Consider the following 16,972-nt stretch of genomic DNA (forward strand, 5'->3'; position numbering starts at 1 on the left):
TTTTCACTTGAAGCGTCCCCATCACCATGGGAACGCCTCTATGTTAGAATATACTGTCGGATATGAGTTAGATCGTGAAACTCAAATCCGACAGTATATTCCAACACAGAGGCGTTCCCATGGTGATGGGGACGCTTCAGGTTAGAATATACTAAAAGAACTGTGTACATGACTGCCCCCTGCTGCCTGGCAGGTGCTGCCAGGCATCAGGGGGCAGCCCTTCCCCCTGTAGTTAACACATTGGTGGCCAGTGCGGCCGGCCCCCCCCTCCCTCCCCTGTAGTTAACTCATTGGTGGCCAGTGCGGCTGGCCCCCCCCCCCCCCCTCCCCTGTAGTTAACTCATTGGACGCTACTGCAGTCCCGGTTGAGATGGTTACTTAGCAATTTGTAGAAGCATTATACTTAGCTGCGATGTCTGCGTCCGGCCGGGAGCTCCTCCTACTGGTAAGTGACAGGTCTGTGCGGCGCATTGCTTAATGACCTGTCACTTACCAGTAGGAGGAGCTCCCGGCCGGACGCAGACATCGCAGCTCGCAGGTAAGTATAATGCTTCTACAAATTGCTAAGTAACCATGGCAACCGGGACTGCAGTAGCGTCCTGGTTGCCATGGTTACCGATCGGAGCCCCAGCGATTAAACTGGGACTCCGATCGGTACTCTCCGCTGCCACCAATGATAGGGGGGGAGATTTTAATTAGGAGGGGGAGGGAGGGGAGAGGGCCCACTGGCCACCAACGAGTTAACTACAGGGGAGGGAGGGGGGGCCCACTGGCCACCAACGAGTTAACTACAGGGGAGGGAGGGGGGCTGGCCGCACTGGCCACCAACGAGTTAACTACAGGGGAGGGAGGGGGGCCGGCCGCACTGGCCACCAACGAGTTAACTACAGGGGAGGGAGGGGGGGCCCACTGGCCACCAACGAGTTAACTACAGGGGAGGGGGGGGCGGCCGCACTGGCCACCAATGTGTTAACTACAGGGGGTAGGGGGCTGCCCCCTGCTGCCTGGCAGCACCTGCCAGGCAGCAGGGGGCAGTCATGTACACAGTTCTTTTAGTATATTCTAACCTGAAGCGTCCCCATCACCATGGGAACGCCTCTGTGTTAGAATATACTGTCGGATCTGAGTTTTCACGAACTCAGCTCTGAAAAAGCTTTTATGCAGACGGATCTTCGGATCCGTCTGTATTAAAGTAACCTATGTATCACGGACACGGATGCCAATCTTGTGTGCATCCGTGTTCTTTCACGGACCCATTGACTTGAATGGGTCCGTGAACCGTTGTCCGTCAAAAAAATAGGACAGGTCATATTTTTTTGACGGACAGGATACACGGATCACGGTCTCGGCTGCAAAACGGTGCATTTTCCAATTTTTCCACGGACCCATTGAAAGTCAATGGGTCCGCGAAAAAAAAACGGAAAACGTCACAACGGCCACGGATGCACACAACGGTCGTGTGCATGAGGCCTAAGTGGGAGTGCTTCTGTTTTTGTGGTGTTTATTTTATATCCTGACAATTTACTCTAGGAATCTAGTAGTTTAACCACCTCAGCCCCCAGTGCTTAAACACCCTGAAAGACCAGGCCACTTTTTACACTTCTGACCTACACTACTTTCACCATTTATTGCTCGGTCATGCAACTTACCACCCAAATGAATTTTACCTCCTTTTCTTCTCACTAATAGAGCTTTCATTTGGTGGTATTTCATTGCTGCTGACATTTTTACTTTTTTTGTTATTAATCGAAATTTAACGATTTTTTTGCAAAAAAATGACATTTTTCATTTTCAGTTGTAAAATTTTGCAAAAAAAATGACATCCATATATAAATTTTGCTCTAAATTTATTGTTCTACATGTCTTTGATAAAAAAAAAATGTTTGGGTAAAAAAAAAATGGTTTGGGTAAAAGTTATAGCGTTTACAAACTATGGTACAAAAATGTGAATTTCCGCTTTTTGAAGCAGCTCTGACTTTCTGAGCACCTGTCATGTTTCCTGAGGTTCTACAATGCCCAGACAGTACAAACACCCCACAAATGACCCCATTTCGGAAAGTACACACCCTAAGGTATTCGCTGATGGGCATAGTGAGTTCATAGAACTTTTTATTTTTTGTCACAAGTTAGCGGAAAATGATGATTTTTTTTTTTTTTTTTTTTTCTTACAAAGTCTCATATTCCACTAACTTGTGACAAAAAATAAAAACTTCTATGAACTCACTATGCCCATCACGAAATACCTTGGGGTCTCTTCTTTCCAAAATGGGGTCACTTGTGGGGTAGTTATACTGCCCTGGCATTCTAGGGGCCCAAATGTGTGGTAAGGAGTTTGAAATCAAATTCTGTAAAAACTGACCAGTGAAATCCGAAAGGTGCTCTTTGGAATGTGGGCCCCTTTGCCCACCTAGGCTGCAAAAAAGTGTCACACATCTGGTATCTCCGTATTCAGTAGAAGTTGGGGAATGTGTTTTGGGGTGTCATTTTACATATACCCATGCTGGGTGAGATAAATATCTTGGTCAAATGCCAACTTTGTATAAAAAAAATGGGAAAAGTTGTCTTTTGCCAAGATATTTCTCTCACCCAGCATGGGTATATGTAAAAAGACACCACAAAACACATTCCCCAACTTCTCCTGAATACGGAGATACCAGATGTGTGACACTTTTTTGCAGCCTAGGTGGGCAAAGGGGCCCATATTCCAAAGAGCACCTTTCGGATTTCACTCGTCATTTTTTACAGAATTTGATTTCAAACTCCTTACCACACATTTGGGCCCCTAGAATGCCAGGGCAGTATAACTACCCCACAAGTGACCCCATTTTGGAAAGAAGAGACCCCAAGGTATTCGCTGATGGGCATAGTGAGTTCATGGAAGTTTTTATTTTTTGTCACAAGTTAGTGGAATATGAGACTTTGTATGAAAAAAAAAAAATATATAAAAAAAATCATCATTTTCCACTAACTTGTGACAAAAAATAAAAAATTCTAGGAACTCGCCATGCCCCTCACGGAATACCTTGGGGTGTCTTCTTTCCAAAATGGGGTCACTTGTGGGGTAGTTATACTGCCCTGGCATTTTCCAGGGGCCCTAATGTGTGGTAAGTAGGTAAATGACCAGTGAAATCCAAAAGGTGCTCTTTGGAATATGGGCCCCTTTGCCCACCTAGGCTGCAAAAAAGTGCCACACATGTGGTATCTCCGTACTCAGGAGAAGTTGGGGAATGTGTTTTGGGGTGTCTTTTTACATATACCCATGCTGGGTGAGAGAAATATCTTGGCAAAAGACAACTTTTCCCATTTTTTTATACAAAGTTGGCATTTGACCAAGATATTTATCTCACCCAGCATGGGTATATGTAAAAAGACACCCCAAAACACATTCCCCAACTTCTCCTGAGTACGGCGATACCAGATGTGTGACACTTTTTTGCAGCCTAGATGCGCAAGGGGGCCCAAATTCCTTTTAGGAGGGCATTTTTAGACATTTGGATACCAGACTTCTTCTCACGCTTTGGGGCCCCTAGAATGCCAGGGCAGTATAAATACCCCACATGTGACCCCATTTTGGAAAGAAGACACCCCAAGGTATTCAATGAGGGGCATGGCGAGTTCATAGAAATTTTTTTTTTTTGGCACAAGTTAGCGGAAATTGATATTTTTTATTTTTTTCTCACAAAGTCTCCCGTTCCGCTAACTTGGGACAAAAATTTCAATCTTTCATGGACTCAATATGCCCCTCACGGAATACCTGGGGGTGTCTTCTTTCCGAAATGGGGTCACATGTGGGGTATTTATACTGCCCTGGCATTCTAGGGGCCCTAAAGCGTGAGAAGAAGTCTGGAATATAAATGTCTAAAAAATTTTACGCATTTGGATTCCGTGAGGGGTATGGTGAGTTCATGTGAGATTTAATTTTTTGTCACAAGTTAGTGGAATATGAGACTTTGTAAGAAAAAAAAATAATAATTCCGCTAACTTGGGCCAAAAAAATGTCTGAATGGAGCCTTACAGGGGGGTGATCAATGACAGGGGGGTGATCAATGACAGGGGGGTTGATCAATGACAGGGGGTTGATCAATAACAGGGGGGTGATCAATGACAGGGGGGTGATCAATGACAGGGGGGTGATCAATGACAGGGGGGTGATCAATGACAGGGGGGGTGATCAATGACAGGGGGTTGATCAATAACAGGGGGGTGATCAATGACAGGGGTGGTGATCAATGACAGGGGTGGTGATCAATGACAGGGGGGTGATCAGGGAGTCTATATGGGGTGATAACCACAGTCATTTATCACGCCCGTGTAAGGCTTCATTCAGACGTCCGGATGCGTTTTGCGGATCCGATCCATCCATCAGTGGATCCGTAAAAATCATGCGGACGTCTGAATGGAGCTTTACAGGGGGGTAATCAATGACAGGGGGGTGATCAGGGAGTCTATATGGGGTGATCACCACAGTCATTGATCATGCCCCTGTAAGGCTTCATTCAGACGTCCGGATGCGTTTTGCGGATCCGATCCATCTATCAGTGGATCCGTAAAAATCATGCGGACGTCTGAATGGAGCTTTACAGGGGGGTGATCAATGACAGGGGGGTAATCAATGACAGGGGGGTGATCAGGGAGTCTATATGGGGTGATCACCACAGTCATTGATCATGCCCCTGTAAGGCTTCATTCAGACGTCCGGATGCGTTTTGCGGATCCGATCCATCTATCAGTGGATCCGTAAAAATCATGCGGACGTCTGAATGGAGCTTTACAGGGGGGTGATCAATGACAGGGGGGTAATCAATGACAGGGGGGTGATCAGGGAGTCTATATGGGGTGATCACCACAGTCATTGATCATGCCCCTGTAAGGCTTCATTCAGACGTCCGGATGCGTTTTGCGGATCCGATCCATCTATCAGTGGATCCGTAAAAATCATGCGGACGTCTGAATGGAGCTTTACAGGGGGGTAATCAATGACAGGGGGGTGATCAATGACAGGGGGGTGATCAGGGAGTCTATATGGGGTGATAACCACAGTCATTGATCATGCCCCTGTAAGGCTTCATTCAGAAGTCCGGATGCGTTTTGCGGATCCGATCCATCTATCAGTGGATCCGTAAAAATCATGCGGACATCTGAATGGAGCTTTACAGGGGGGTGATCAGGGAGTCTATATGGGGTGATCACCACAGTCATTGATCATGCCCCTGTAAGGCTTCATTCAGACGTCCGGATGCGTTTTGCGGATCCGATCCATCTATCAGTGGATCCGTAAAAATCATGCGGACGTCTGAATGGAGCTTTACAGGGGGGTAATCAATGACAGGGGGGTGATCAATGACAGGGGGGTGATCAGGGAGTCTATATGGGGTGATAACCACAGTCATTGATCATGCCCCTGTAAGGCTTCATTCAGACGTCCGGATGCGTTTTGCGGATCCGATCCATCTATCAGTGGATCCGTAAAAATCATGCGGACATCTGAATGGAGCTTTACAGGGGGTTGATCAATGACAGGGGGGTAATCAATGACAGGGGGGTAATCAATGACAGGGGGGTGATCAGGGAGTCTATATGGGGTGATCAGGGGTGATTAGGGGTGATCAGGGGCTAATAAGGGGTTAATAAGTGACGGGGGGGGTGTAGTGTAGTGTAGTGGTGCTTGGTGGGACTTTACTGAGCTACCTGTGTCCTCTGGTGGTCGATCCAAACAAAGGGGACCACCAGAGGACCAGGTAGCAGGTATATTAGACGCTGTTATCAAAACAGCGTCTAATATACCTGTTAGGGGTTAAAAAAAACACATCTCCAGCCTGCCAGCGAACGATCGCCGCTGGCAGGCTGGAGATCAACTCTCTTACCTTCCGTTGCTGTGAGCGCGCGCGCCTGTGTGCGCGCGTTCGCAGGAAATCTCGCGTCTCGCGAGAGGACGCGCCGGCGCGTCCAGGAGGAATGAATCAACCACCTCCAGGACGCGTCTGTGCGTACAGCGGTCCGGAGGTGGTTAAAGAGATTAGGAAGAGTGACATGTAGGTCAGTCAAAGTGAGCAAAATGTCATCTGCAAATAGGGATATTTTAAATTCTACCTGATTGACCTTAACTCCATGTATATCAGGGTGGGATCTACTGGCAGCTGCCAGAGGTTCAATGCACAACACGAAAAGAAGAGGTGAAAGCATGCATCCCTGATGTGTACCATTGTAGATGGAAAAAGGCTGAGATTGAATATGGGGCATTTTAATGATAGCCGTTGGCTGAGTATATAGGGCATGCAGAGCAGTAATAAAGGGTCCTGAGATACCATAAGCTCCTAATGCAGAAAACAAAAAAGGCCAGCTCAGGCGATCAAATGCCTTTTCAGCGTTGAGGCTCAGTAAAAGAGACTGGTGGTTATGTTTATTAATAACATCTATAAAGGTCTATAGTTCTCCTCGTGTTATCCCCACCCTGACGACCCATCACAAACCCCACCTGGTCCTTATGCACCAGTTGCGGTAACCAATACGCTAGCCTAATGGCCTGGATCTTGGTGAAGTTTTTTTTTATCTGAGTTAAGAAGGGCTATAGGTCTATAATTTGAACAGTCTAATGGGTCTTTACCTGGTTTTGGAATAAGAGTAATATATGAATGTAAAATAGACGTAGGAATTGGCGAACCCTGCAGAAAAGAATAAAAAATGTGGAAAAAGAGTAGAGGAAAAGGTCTTATAATAGAGGTATGGCAAACCATCTGGACCAGGGGATTTGTTGTTGGGCAATTGGTTTACTACCACTTGGATTTCTTTTATCGTAATCTGAGCATTGAGTGACGATAGTGCTTCGCTTGTTACCTTTGGGAGATTGCATTAATTCAAAAATGAGGCAAGGGGGCTATTTCTTCCCACCTGGTCAAATGACACTTGTTGTGGAAGAGAATATAAAGAGGCATAGAAATCCTGGAAGATCCTCGAAATTTCTCCAGAGTCATAAACCTTAGTCCCATCAGGAAGTCTCAGAACTGGAGGGGGTCCCAAAATGTTAGAATCTCTGAGTTGTCTTGCTAACATAGTGTGAGGTTTATTGCCCCAAGCATAAAAACGTTGTCTCGAGTATAATAAGAGTTTTTCTGTTTTTGCAAAGGCTATGTCACATGATCTAGCTGAAGGAGCACTATGCGGCGCTTCTCCAGCTGAGACTCTAAATATTTCAACTGAGTTTTAATAGTTTCGTGGAGCAAAGCACGATCTTTCTTCAGCCTCGAACCCAAAGCAATACAGCTACCCCTAAACACTGCCTTATGCGCTTCCCATAACACAGAAACAGAGGAGACAGAAGGCTGATTAATAGAAAAGTATTCAGAAAGATTAGTTTGAAGTTCTTGTCTGAGTATTGGCCTAGTGAGTAAAGTCTCATTTAACCTCCAGTGAGATACCCTAGTACGCATTTCAGATGTTTTTATGGAGATCGAGATTGGGGAATGATCTGACCAAGTGATATCACCAACTTCTGCGTCACCAAGCAATGCGGATGTGAATAAAAAGTATATGTTCTGGCCGTGGGATAATTTATTCTCCACAGATCATATAGTGCAAACTTCCAGATCAACTGTCTGAATAAACGTGAAAGTCTACGTTGAGAGTGTGGGACTGTATTTCCACTAAGGGAGGTTCTATCTATATGTTCTGAAAAAGCTATGTTAAAATCCCCCCTACAATTAACGCAGCAGGAAGATAAGAAGATAGCTTTAGTAATACTTTGTTTAGGAAAGATATTTGAGCCCGAATTAGGAGCATAGATATTGCACAATATGAGTGGACTACCATTAAGAGTTGTTTTAAGTATAACATATCTGCCATTTACATCTGAAACTGATGATTCAACTTGCAAAGGGCAGTTTGTAGATAAAAGAATAGCTACTCCTGCTTTCTTTTTGTCAGTTGATGAACAGTATATTTGAGGGTACAACCTATAAGCAAACTTAAAGGAGCCATTTTGATCAAAGTGAGTCTCCTGAAGGAAAACCACGTCTGCCTTTTGAGAACGGCATTCGTTAAGGGCTAATCTCCGTTTGACATTGGAGTTAAGACCCTTTACATTCAGTGAAATGCACTTAATCATTTATGTGTTTATATAGAGAACCATACTTGCTGTTTAGGGCGTGCATAGAGTTATCCTCCAGGAGAACGCGAATCCAGAAATTTGCCCAGGATTTCTGAAAGTATAAATACGGAAGAAAAGACACAGAAGGGAGTAGGGAGTAGGGAAACACACAGTACAGTACACATATAAGAGAATCCAATTAACTGTATTATCGTTGGGTATAAAAACCCAGATAGGGGTTTGAAGGGTATAAAAAACAACCCTAACGTTCCCCCATACTTCTCCCCATCCATCAACGACCCTAATAAAGGGGGAGGGGCAAGAGAGTAAACCCCATCCGTTGGGAGCGTGACTGAACGCCCACAGAGCCTGAGGTTGCAACAACATAAAAGACAAAAGAGCAGAAAAAAAACATAGAATGATGAATAAAACCATCATGCAGTTTCTTCAGGTGTTGTAACCGCCGCTGAGTAATAAAGCATCAAGCGGGGGACTTCTAATAGATGCCTTACCAATGGTGATCATTTTCACAGAGGCGCATCCCGAATTCCAGGCCTGAATAAGTCACCCTGTGGAGGGGAAACTTTTCTGAAGTGTTAGTCGGGAAAGGTCTTGGTACAGCTAGATGACAGTACCCTGGAATTCAATAGAGCGCATGGAACGAGTCTTACCATAATGGATAAGTTGAAAGTCATATAGGCAACAAATCACATCACGTGGTAATGCTGAGGTACCTTTAGGGCACAATGCTCTGTGTGCCCGATCCAATTTAATAGCTATTGGCGGTTGAGAGCCTAATATAATATTAAAAAGTTCATCCGACTCCGATTCTGGTAGGCCCCTAATTCTGATATTGTTCCAGCGCCCCCTGTTGTCTAAGTCTTCTAAATGGCGAGAGTGATCTTTAACAGCCTGAGATTGACTAGTAACAATTGACTGCAAATGAGACACATAGCGACGTGTATCATCATGATCAGATTCTATAGAGTCAATGCGAGCAGACATTTATTTAAAATCTTGACGCAGTGAAGATATTTTGGATTTACAAGCACTCCTCACCTCGGCCATCAGTGCCTTGAAGTCTTTTTTGGTAGGCAAATGTTTCAGAGACTGGTGAAGTAGCAAGGAGGACTGTGAGGACGGTACAGCATTCTCTTCCCCCTCCTCTACAGAGTCCGAGAGTTGATCCCAGAATACACTTGCACCTTCGCTTCTCCCCAGGGTCTGTGCAGGTTCTGTAAGGTCCCCTGCAGCGTCACCCCAATCTCTCCTCTTCTGTGACGGGGTTGCTGCTTGCCTCGTCTGCTTCTGTGGCATTTTAGGTGGCATTTCAAGCGTTAAAAGGGCCTTAGCGGATGGCTCTGCCGTTATATTTGCCGGCTTATCAGCCAAATGCTCACTCTGACCGGGCACAAACTCCCCTGCTGCAGGTTAGAGGACGGATCGCCTTATCTGTTGCCTGGTGGTGTGCTCCTGTCTTTGTGGCAGGCGGAGTGTCGGAGCGGCCGCACTGCTGTACTCCACAGAGGCCTCGGGCTGAGGTAGGCCGCAAATCGGAGCCGTGAGTGTTGAGCCCCTTATAAAGTAGCTATCCAGCGTGTATCCGGCCGGGATGGGGATCAGAGCGTTACCTGGCTTCTTAGGGGGTAATTTTTCCCCATAAGATGCGTTGCTCCCGCTTTAAAGTCCCCCTTTGCGTCTTTCAGCGGCAGAGCTCAGCGTTCATGCCGCCATCTGCTTAGACGCCCGGACCACGCCCCCCACTTGTGCCCTTTTTTATGCACTTTGGTATGAATCCTGTATTGTTTCACAAGAATAGGGTGCCATACAGCTGGTAGGAGCTTCATGCATGGAGCCATCCTTATCAGGGTGCACACTGCGTCACTATATTTCCTTGTTGGTTTAGTACATACGAAACAGATTTTCTTTTTTCCCCTTGTGAACATGTCATTGTTTCTTATCCTTAAATATTGCAGTTTTGAGCCTGGTACATATGATGTCTCTTTGTGGTTTCCTAAGTTGATCAAAATAAAGGAATAGATAGGATTTCTTGCCAGTCAGTCATAAAGTCTTGTATCTCAATCAGTGCAAGAACAGGAAGTGGACAGGAGCTGGGCTTGAAGCGGCAGCCAAATTTTACCACACTTAAACATTGTTGATTAAACTAATGTCGCAGGAATACCCCTTTAAGATGTTTTCTCAAAGCCTTAGAGTAAAATATTACAAATATTACAAACATTTACTAAACGTCATCAGCTGATAACAATAGAACGAGAATCTCAAAGGAAAAAGACTGCTGTGTTAATAAAGAAAACATTGCTTTCTCTCTCATCAGCAAACCTTATAGTCCAGCATACTTGAACTTTTCCGTCATTTATTGTGTAACAACATTGGGACTATTCATTTGTGACCCGTTCAGACTCAATAACGTAGAAAGTTCAGACATGCATTTTCCTATGCAGCGGCCCAAATATGTTTAGTAGAGATGAGCGAATTTCTGCTTATGAAATTCGTTCACACTTCGTCTGTTGGTAAAAGGTCAACTGCATTATGGATTCCTTTACCACGGACCATAACACAATTCTATGACAGAATGCATAACGGGCTTTCCATCATAGAATTGCATTATGGTCTGTGGTAACGGAATCCATAACGCAATTCGCCTTTTACCAACAAACGAAGTGTGAACGAATTTCAAAATATGAAATTCGCTCATCTCTAATGCTTAGTAACCTAAGGTACAGTAGATGGATGACATTGTATCTCCATATTCTAGTGAAAACCAGTGTTGTTATTCACATTTAGGAGAAGGCTTAGTGGTGGGCATTCATTCATACTAATAGTACCTTCAGTCCTAGCTACAAGGCAGAGGAAAATGGTAATCGGGACACCGCTCTGGGTATATTTTGGTTGTAACACCACCTCAATGGGGACTAGTTAGTGGTATGAGTGACAACAATCTCTGTACAGAGCTGCAGAATATCTAAGAGTTATATAAATTAATAAAATACATTTCCTGGCAGTCAGGCTTATTTGCCATGTGTTTGTAATGCATTAAAGGGGTTATCCAAGCACACTGAAAACTTTCCCAGTAACAGTAAATATACTAAACATTGTGATACTCACCATGTTTCTCCCCTGCTGCTTCCTGCACTGTGCTCCAGTCCCCCTGCTGGTGTTTGTTTTCCTGGGTGCAGCAGTGACGTCCGATATACAACACATCACCACCGCAGCCAGGAAGATGATGTCATCGCTTCTGTACTGGTGAAAGTAGCAGGGTGGAAAAATTGTGATTATGACTGTTATTTTAGCACATTTACAGTTACTGGGAGAGTTTTAATTCAACTTGGACAACCCCTTTAAATAACACAGAAAAAGCTATAAAAAAAAGTAACCAAGCCTTTTTGATGCAGCAACCATAACAATCTATCAGAGAAAATTACATTGACAGGCTTTCTGTTACTGGGAGTCAAGTACACAACTTAGCTCATATTAGGCAAACCAGTGACACAGCTGTAGACAATGCTGTTTTTGGGTTCTTGCCCCTCATCAGTACAGACAGAGCAGGACACTGGCTGTTTGATTGAGATTCCATAGATGTATGGCCTGGAAATAAGGGCTCATGCACACAAACGTATTTTCTTTCCATTTCAGTTTTTTTGCGGACCGTATGCGAAACCGTTCATTTCAATGGGTCCACAAAAAAACTGAAATTACTCTGTGTGCATTCCGTTTCCGTATGTCCATTCCTCAATGAAAAAGAACATGTCCTATTATTGCCCGCATTACGGACAAGGATAGTACTATTCTATTAGGGGCCAGCTGTTCCGTTCCACAAAATACGGAATGCACACAGACGTCATCCGTAATTTTTGCGGACCGCAAAATACATAAATGTTCATATACTGCTGAGCTGTCACTGGGAGCCAAAGTTTCCCTATGAGAGCTAATAAGGCTGTCCGGAATTAACTTCTTCATAAGTAAGATATTGAAGGCAGGAGAAGTCTGGAGCACTGTACTTAGGAACTTACAGTGAAGTTTTACACATCTCAATCCAATTGATTGATTGGGGGTGGACCTGAAAACAGCTGGTCACTCACATCCTCCTTGCATCATGGCAGATCCTGAACAGGTTCACAAATAAGCATGTGGGCAAATAAGCTTACAAGAATGCATTGTCAAGAATGTAAAGTCCTGTATTACAAAAATACGCATATGTATAACATTTTCATTTTTTTTTTATTAAATATATTTCATTGTACCATAATGTAATTTCATTTGGATGAATTTATAATTGTAAACATTAGTTGTGTTTAATACCCTCTTTGCTTGAGCCAATCTGAATCTGTGCATAGTGGTGAATCTATTCCTATGTGTTAGGACATTGCTGAATAATCTTGTTTTTAGGATCAAAGAGTGATCAAATTATAGAATAAGCAAACTGCAAACTGTCTGCCCAATCCATTGACAGTTTGCTATTTACTACAGTAGATTTGGCAGTCATATACTAGATTGTGTCTGTTTTACAGCTTTAGGCTGATTTTATACGGCCATTTGGATTCCAAGAAATGCGGTTCACTTCATGCAGTTTGGCTCACATGAGCCATGGTCGGCCAGGGAAATGCGCCTGTCAAACATGGTTGTCACGGGGTTCCGAAGGTGCACTCGGTCCCCCATTTCCCGCAGACCTGTTGCTTAGCTTTGGGAATGAGGATCTGTGTTTGACCTCATTCCCAGGGCGGCTTTACTAGCTGGGTGGTTCCCTGCTCCTAGTCTGCCTTGAGCGCCGAGCTGATCACTCGGTGCTCGACTGGTTGGTCTGTCGGTCATGTGACGCTGGCCACGTCACATGACCCTCACTCCCCACTATAAATACAGGCAGCCTGCTGGCCACAGGTTGCCTGTTAATTTCTAGGTTCCTGGCTATTTGTTGGACTACTGAATACTTACCTGATCCTGTTCCCTGACCATCCTTTGCCTGCTCCTCCTGTACTGCGCATCCATCCTGGTATTGTGACCTCGGCTCCCACCTGACTACTCTCTTAGGACTCCTCTTGTACTTCTCTGCTCTCCTGGTATTTGACCCCGGCTTCTCCTGACCATTCTTTGCTTAATCCTTTGTACTGCGTAGCTTTCTTGGTTCTGACCCGGTCCGTTCATGTTCCGTATTTTGTCTTGTCTGTCTTCCCTGCACATATCCTAAGTTAGGGACTGTCGTCCAGTTGTCCCCTGTCATCAGGACTCGTGAGGCAAGTAGGCAGGGCCAGGGGTAAGGGTGGAGCGCAGTGGTCACTATCCTTCCCCCTGCATGTGTGTGGACGTGACCGTTACAATGGCCATGTGATGGCATCTTTATTAGCAGGTCGTTCCTACTCAAAGAAGGCAAATTCTATAATGACAGTACATCAAAACCCCTTTAATATTACCACCCAAACATTGCATTAAAATACAGTGATCCCTCAAGATACAATGGCCTCAGGATACAATATTTTCAACATACAATGGTCTTTTCTGGGCCATCATAAGTTGAAACTAGACTCAACATACGTCTCAGACTCAGATCCAACCAATCAAGGCCACTTCTCTGGTAAACTAGCTGTATTAGTTGCTAGTTAGCAGCTATTCCTGGCTGTTATATGTGAGAACTTGTTTTATCTGTCTTAGTTATCTGCTTATTTTACTTAAATCTTCATTTTCTCTTATCTTCGATGACATTTTGGGGCTTTGGAACCGATTACTCAACTTACAATGGTTTCAACATACAATGGTCGTCCTGGAACCAATTAATATTGTGACTTGAGGGACCACTGTATGGTCTTGTAGAAAGTGATATTCTCCAAAAAGATGGCCGTATACATATTATATAGTCAGATAGAACATACTTCACAGTAAATCTAGTCTGGAGAAGTGGTGTTCTCAGGTGATATTTTGAAGAGATTTCATTGTATAATGTGGCTTCCTGTATATATAATGCAGTACACGTATCGCTTGACCTTTGTGTTCAAGGCATGTATATCTGCCTTTCGGGAAGAGTCAGGGCACCCTAATAAACATAACAAAGTCAGCTGATCTCACCAACATCCACTTTGTAAGGACATCTGTGGAAAACACAGTGGGGGATGTGCAAGTCACTTCCACAGGGCGGCATGTGCCAGATGCATGTAAACAGCACACACACCAAGTTGATGAATCTTTAGTATGGGGTGTGGACAATGCCAGGCTGGACCTGGTCTTTATTTTTCAGACACATTTCTTCTTATTAGGCCTCATGTTCCGTTGTTCTGTGATCCGTTTCCGTTTTTGTTTCCGTGTGTCTTCCTTGATTTTTGGAGGATCACCAGACATGAAGGAAAGTGGAAAAAAAATCTAAGTCAAGTTTGCCTTGCAAATGATAGGAAAAAAATTAATGCGGACACGGATGACAATCTTGTGTGCCTCCGTGTTTTTTCACGGACCCATTGACTTGAATAGGTCCGCGAACCGTTGTCCGTGAAAAAAATAGGATAGGTCATATTTTTTGGACGGACTGGAAACACGGATCACGGACGCGGATGACAAACGGTGCATTATCCGAGTTTTCAACGGACAGTTCTTGCAAGAGCGACATTTATATTACCAATCATGCCCTAATACCAATAATTTTTGTGGTGGTACAAACAATGAACATTTAATGTTGCTCTTCATTAATGCTGGCCAGTTATAATAACATGGTTTATATGGCTGAAAAAAGACATCCATCCATCCAGTTCAGCCTGTTAACCTGCAATTTGATCCAGAGGAAGGCAAAAAAACAAGAGCTAGAAGCCAATTTTCCTCACATTAGGGGAACAAATTCCTTCCCAACTCCAATCAGGCAATCACAATAACTCCCTGGATCAACTACCCATCTCTAGTAACTATAACCTGTAATATTATTACACCCCAGAAATACATCCAGGCAGGGGTGCACCACCAATGAGGCTCCGGACGCACTGACGTCATTTTCTTGCGCCCCGACGGCTCCTCACCAGCCGCCGATGCTATTTATTGCACAACGGCACACGTGTATGCCACATCCAGCGTCATATCTATTGCACAGCCACTAAGGTAATTATATATACAGCTCTTACGTTCCAATCTCTTGCTGGCGCTTTCTCTACAACCCCTATTCCTCTACTTTTATCTATTAACCCTCCAACTATAGGCTCCGCTCCTTGGCACACTTACTATAGACCCACCCTCTTTCTTATACCACTACAGAAATTGACTTGTTATCATTTTATGATCAGGTTCTGCTTTTTACTTACCATTCTGTGATCCCCTTTTGCAATTTACGGATTGGACAATTTTGTTTCCTTATTTTTCCCTATTTTTTCCCTATTTTTTATTTTCTTACCAGTTTGTTATGTATACTAGGATTCTTTATGACCACAGCTATACTATATGTTTTTTTAGATCCCGGTAAGGAAGGTCACATTCGACCGAAACGTCCGGGAACTATGATTTATGTGGCTACATACTAATTATTTACTCTGGATTGCAGGATGACAGGCCGAACTGGATGGCCAAATTTCTTTTTTCGGCCTTATGTACTATGTTACTATGTAACTATGTTACTATGGATGTATACTATAATAATCTGTAATCAAAATAAAATTTGCACATGAATTGGAGTGCCGTGGATTAACCTTATATCTGTTCTACAACTCTCACGGGCACCCACAGTGGATTTATGGTGTGCGGAGTACACATCTCTTCAATGAGGAGCGGTGAGGCATCAGGTAGGGGCAAGAGGGGGTGGGCAGCGGATGGGCCATGGGCAATGAGCGATTCCATTGTGGAAACGCTCATCTCTACATACTTAACTGCATCGCTGTACTCAGGATGGCAATACAGTTGAATGCTGTAATGAGGCATGGGAACGATGTCTTTGTTCCTGTAGCCTATCAGAGGCCGGTGTCATCATTATCGCACTGCCTGTGCCAGGCTGTATAGAGCTCAGGGCACAGACTAGAAGAGGTCTGTATCTTGCACTGCATCGCTCACAGTAGAAGAGTTTATTATTTTTATTTGGCAGCATGCTATTGGGCCACAATGGGGTAAGGGTCATTATTTTGTAATGGGAGAAAGCACTATGGGGACATTGCGGCTGTAAAAAGGAGAATTTTTGTACTGCCACACATTATAAGGGGAGCCACTATGGGGACATCCATTCTACTGGGGACACTAAAAGGGGGTAGTTTTTTGTACTGACACACATTATAAGCGAGCATTTTAGTACTGGCACACATTCCAAGGTGGCCACTATGGGGGCATTTGTTCTACAGGGCGCACTAAAAGTTTTTTTTTTGTACTGGCACACGTTATAAGGGAGAATTTTTGTGATGGCACACATTGCAAGGAGGAATTATTTTACTGGCAAACATTATAAGGGGTCATTTTTTTCCTGGCACACATTATAAGGTAAGGGGGGTATTTTTTGTACAGGCATACATTATAAGAAGACTTATTACTACTGGGGGCACTATGGGGGCATTATTATTTCTGTGGGCAAGATGAGGGACATTATTACTATTGGGTGCAATGTTACCACATAGTGCACTCTCGCAGAGAATTATTACTATTGTTGGGACTTTTGGGAGCACTGTTACAGCGGGAGGCACCCTGGCACAGTATCAGCTTAGCACAATTATTTTTGAAGGACACTATGTTTACAGCACTATAAGTTTCATGGACAATATTTGCTGGATACAAGTATTTTTTAGGGCATTGTGTGCCAATAATGATTGAAGTGTGGTAATAGTATTTTCAGGGAGATTATCTGTTTCTGCAGTATAGTATTGGGAAGCACAGTATTAGAGGTGGCAGGATGGGGTGTTCAGAAGGTGGGGAGGAGGATGGAAAAGTAGG

The sequence above is a fragment of the Bufo bufo genome, chromosome 1, assembly GCF_905171765.1.
Source record: "Bufo bufo chromosome 1, aBufBuf1.1, whole genome shotgun sequence".
Classification (NCBI taxonomy): domain Eukaryota; kingdom Metazoa; phylum Chordata; class Amphibia; order Anura; family Bufonidae; genus Bufo; species Bufo bufo.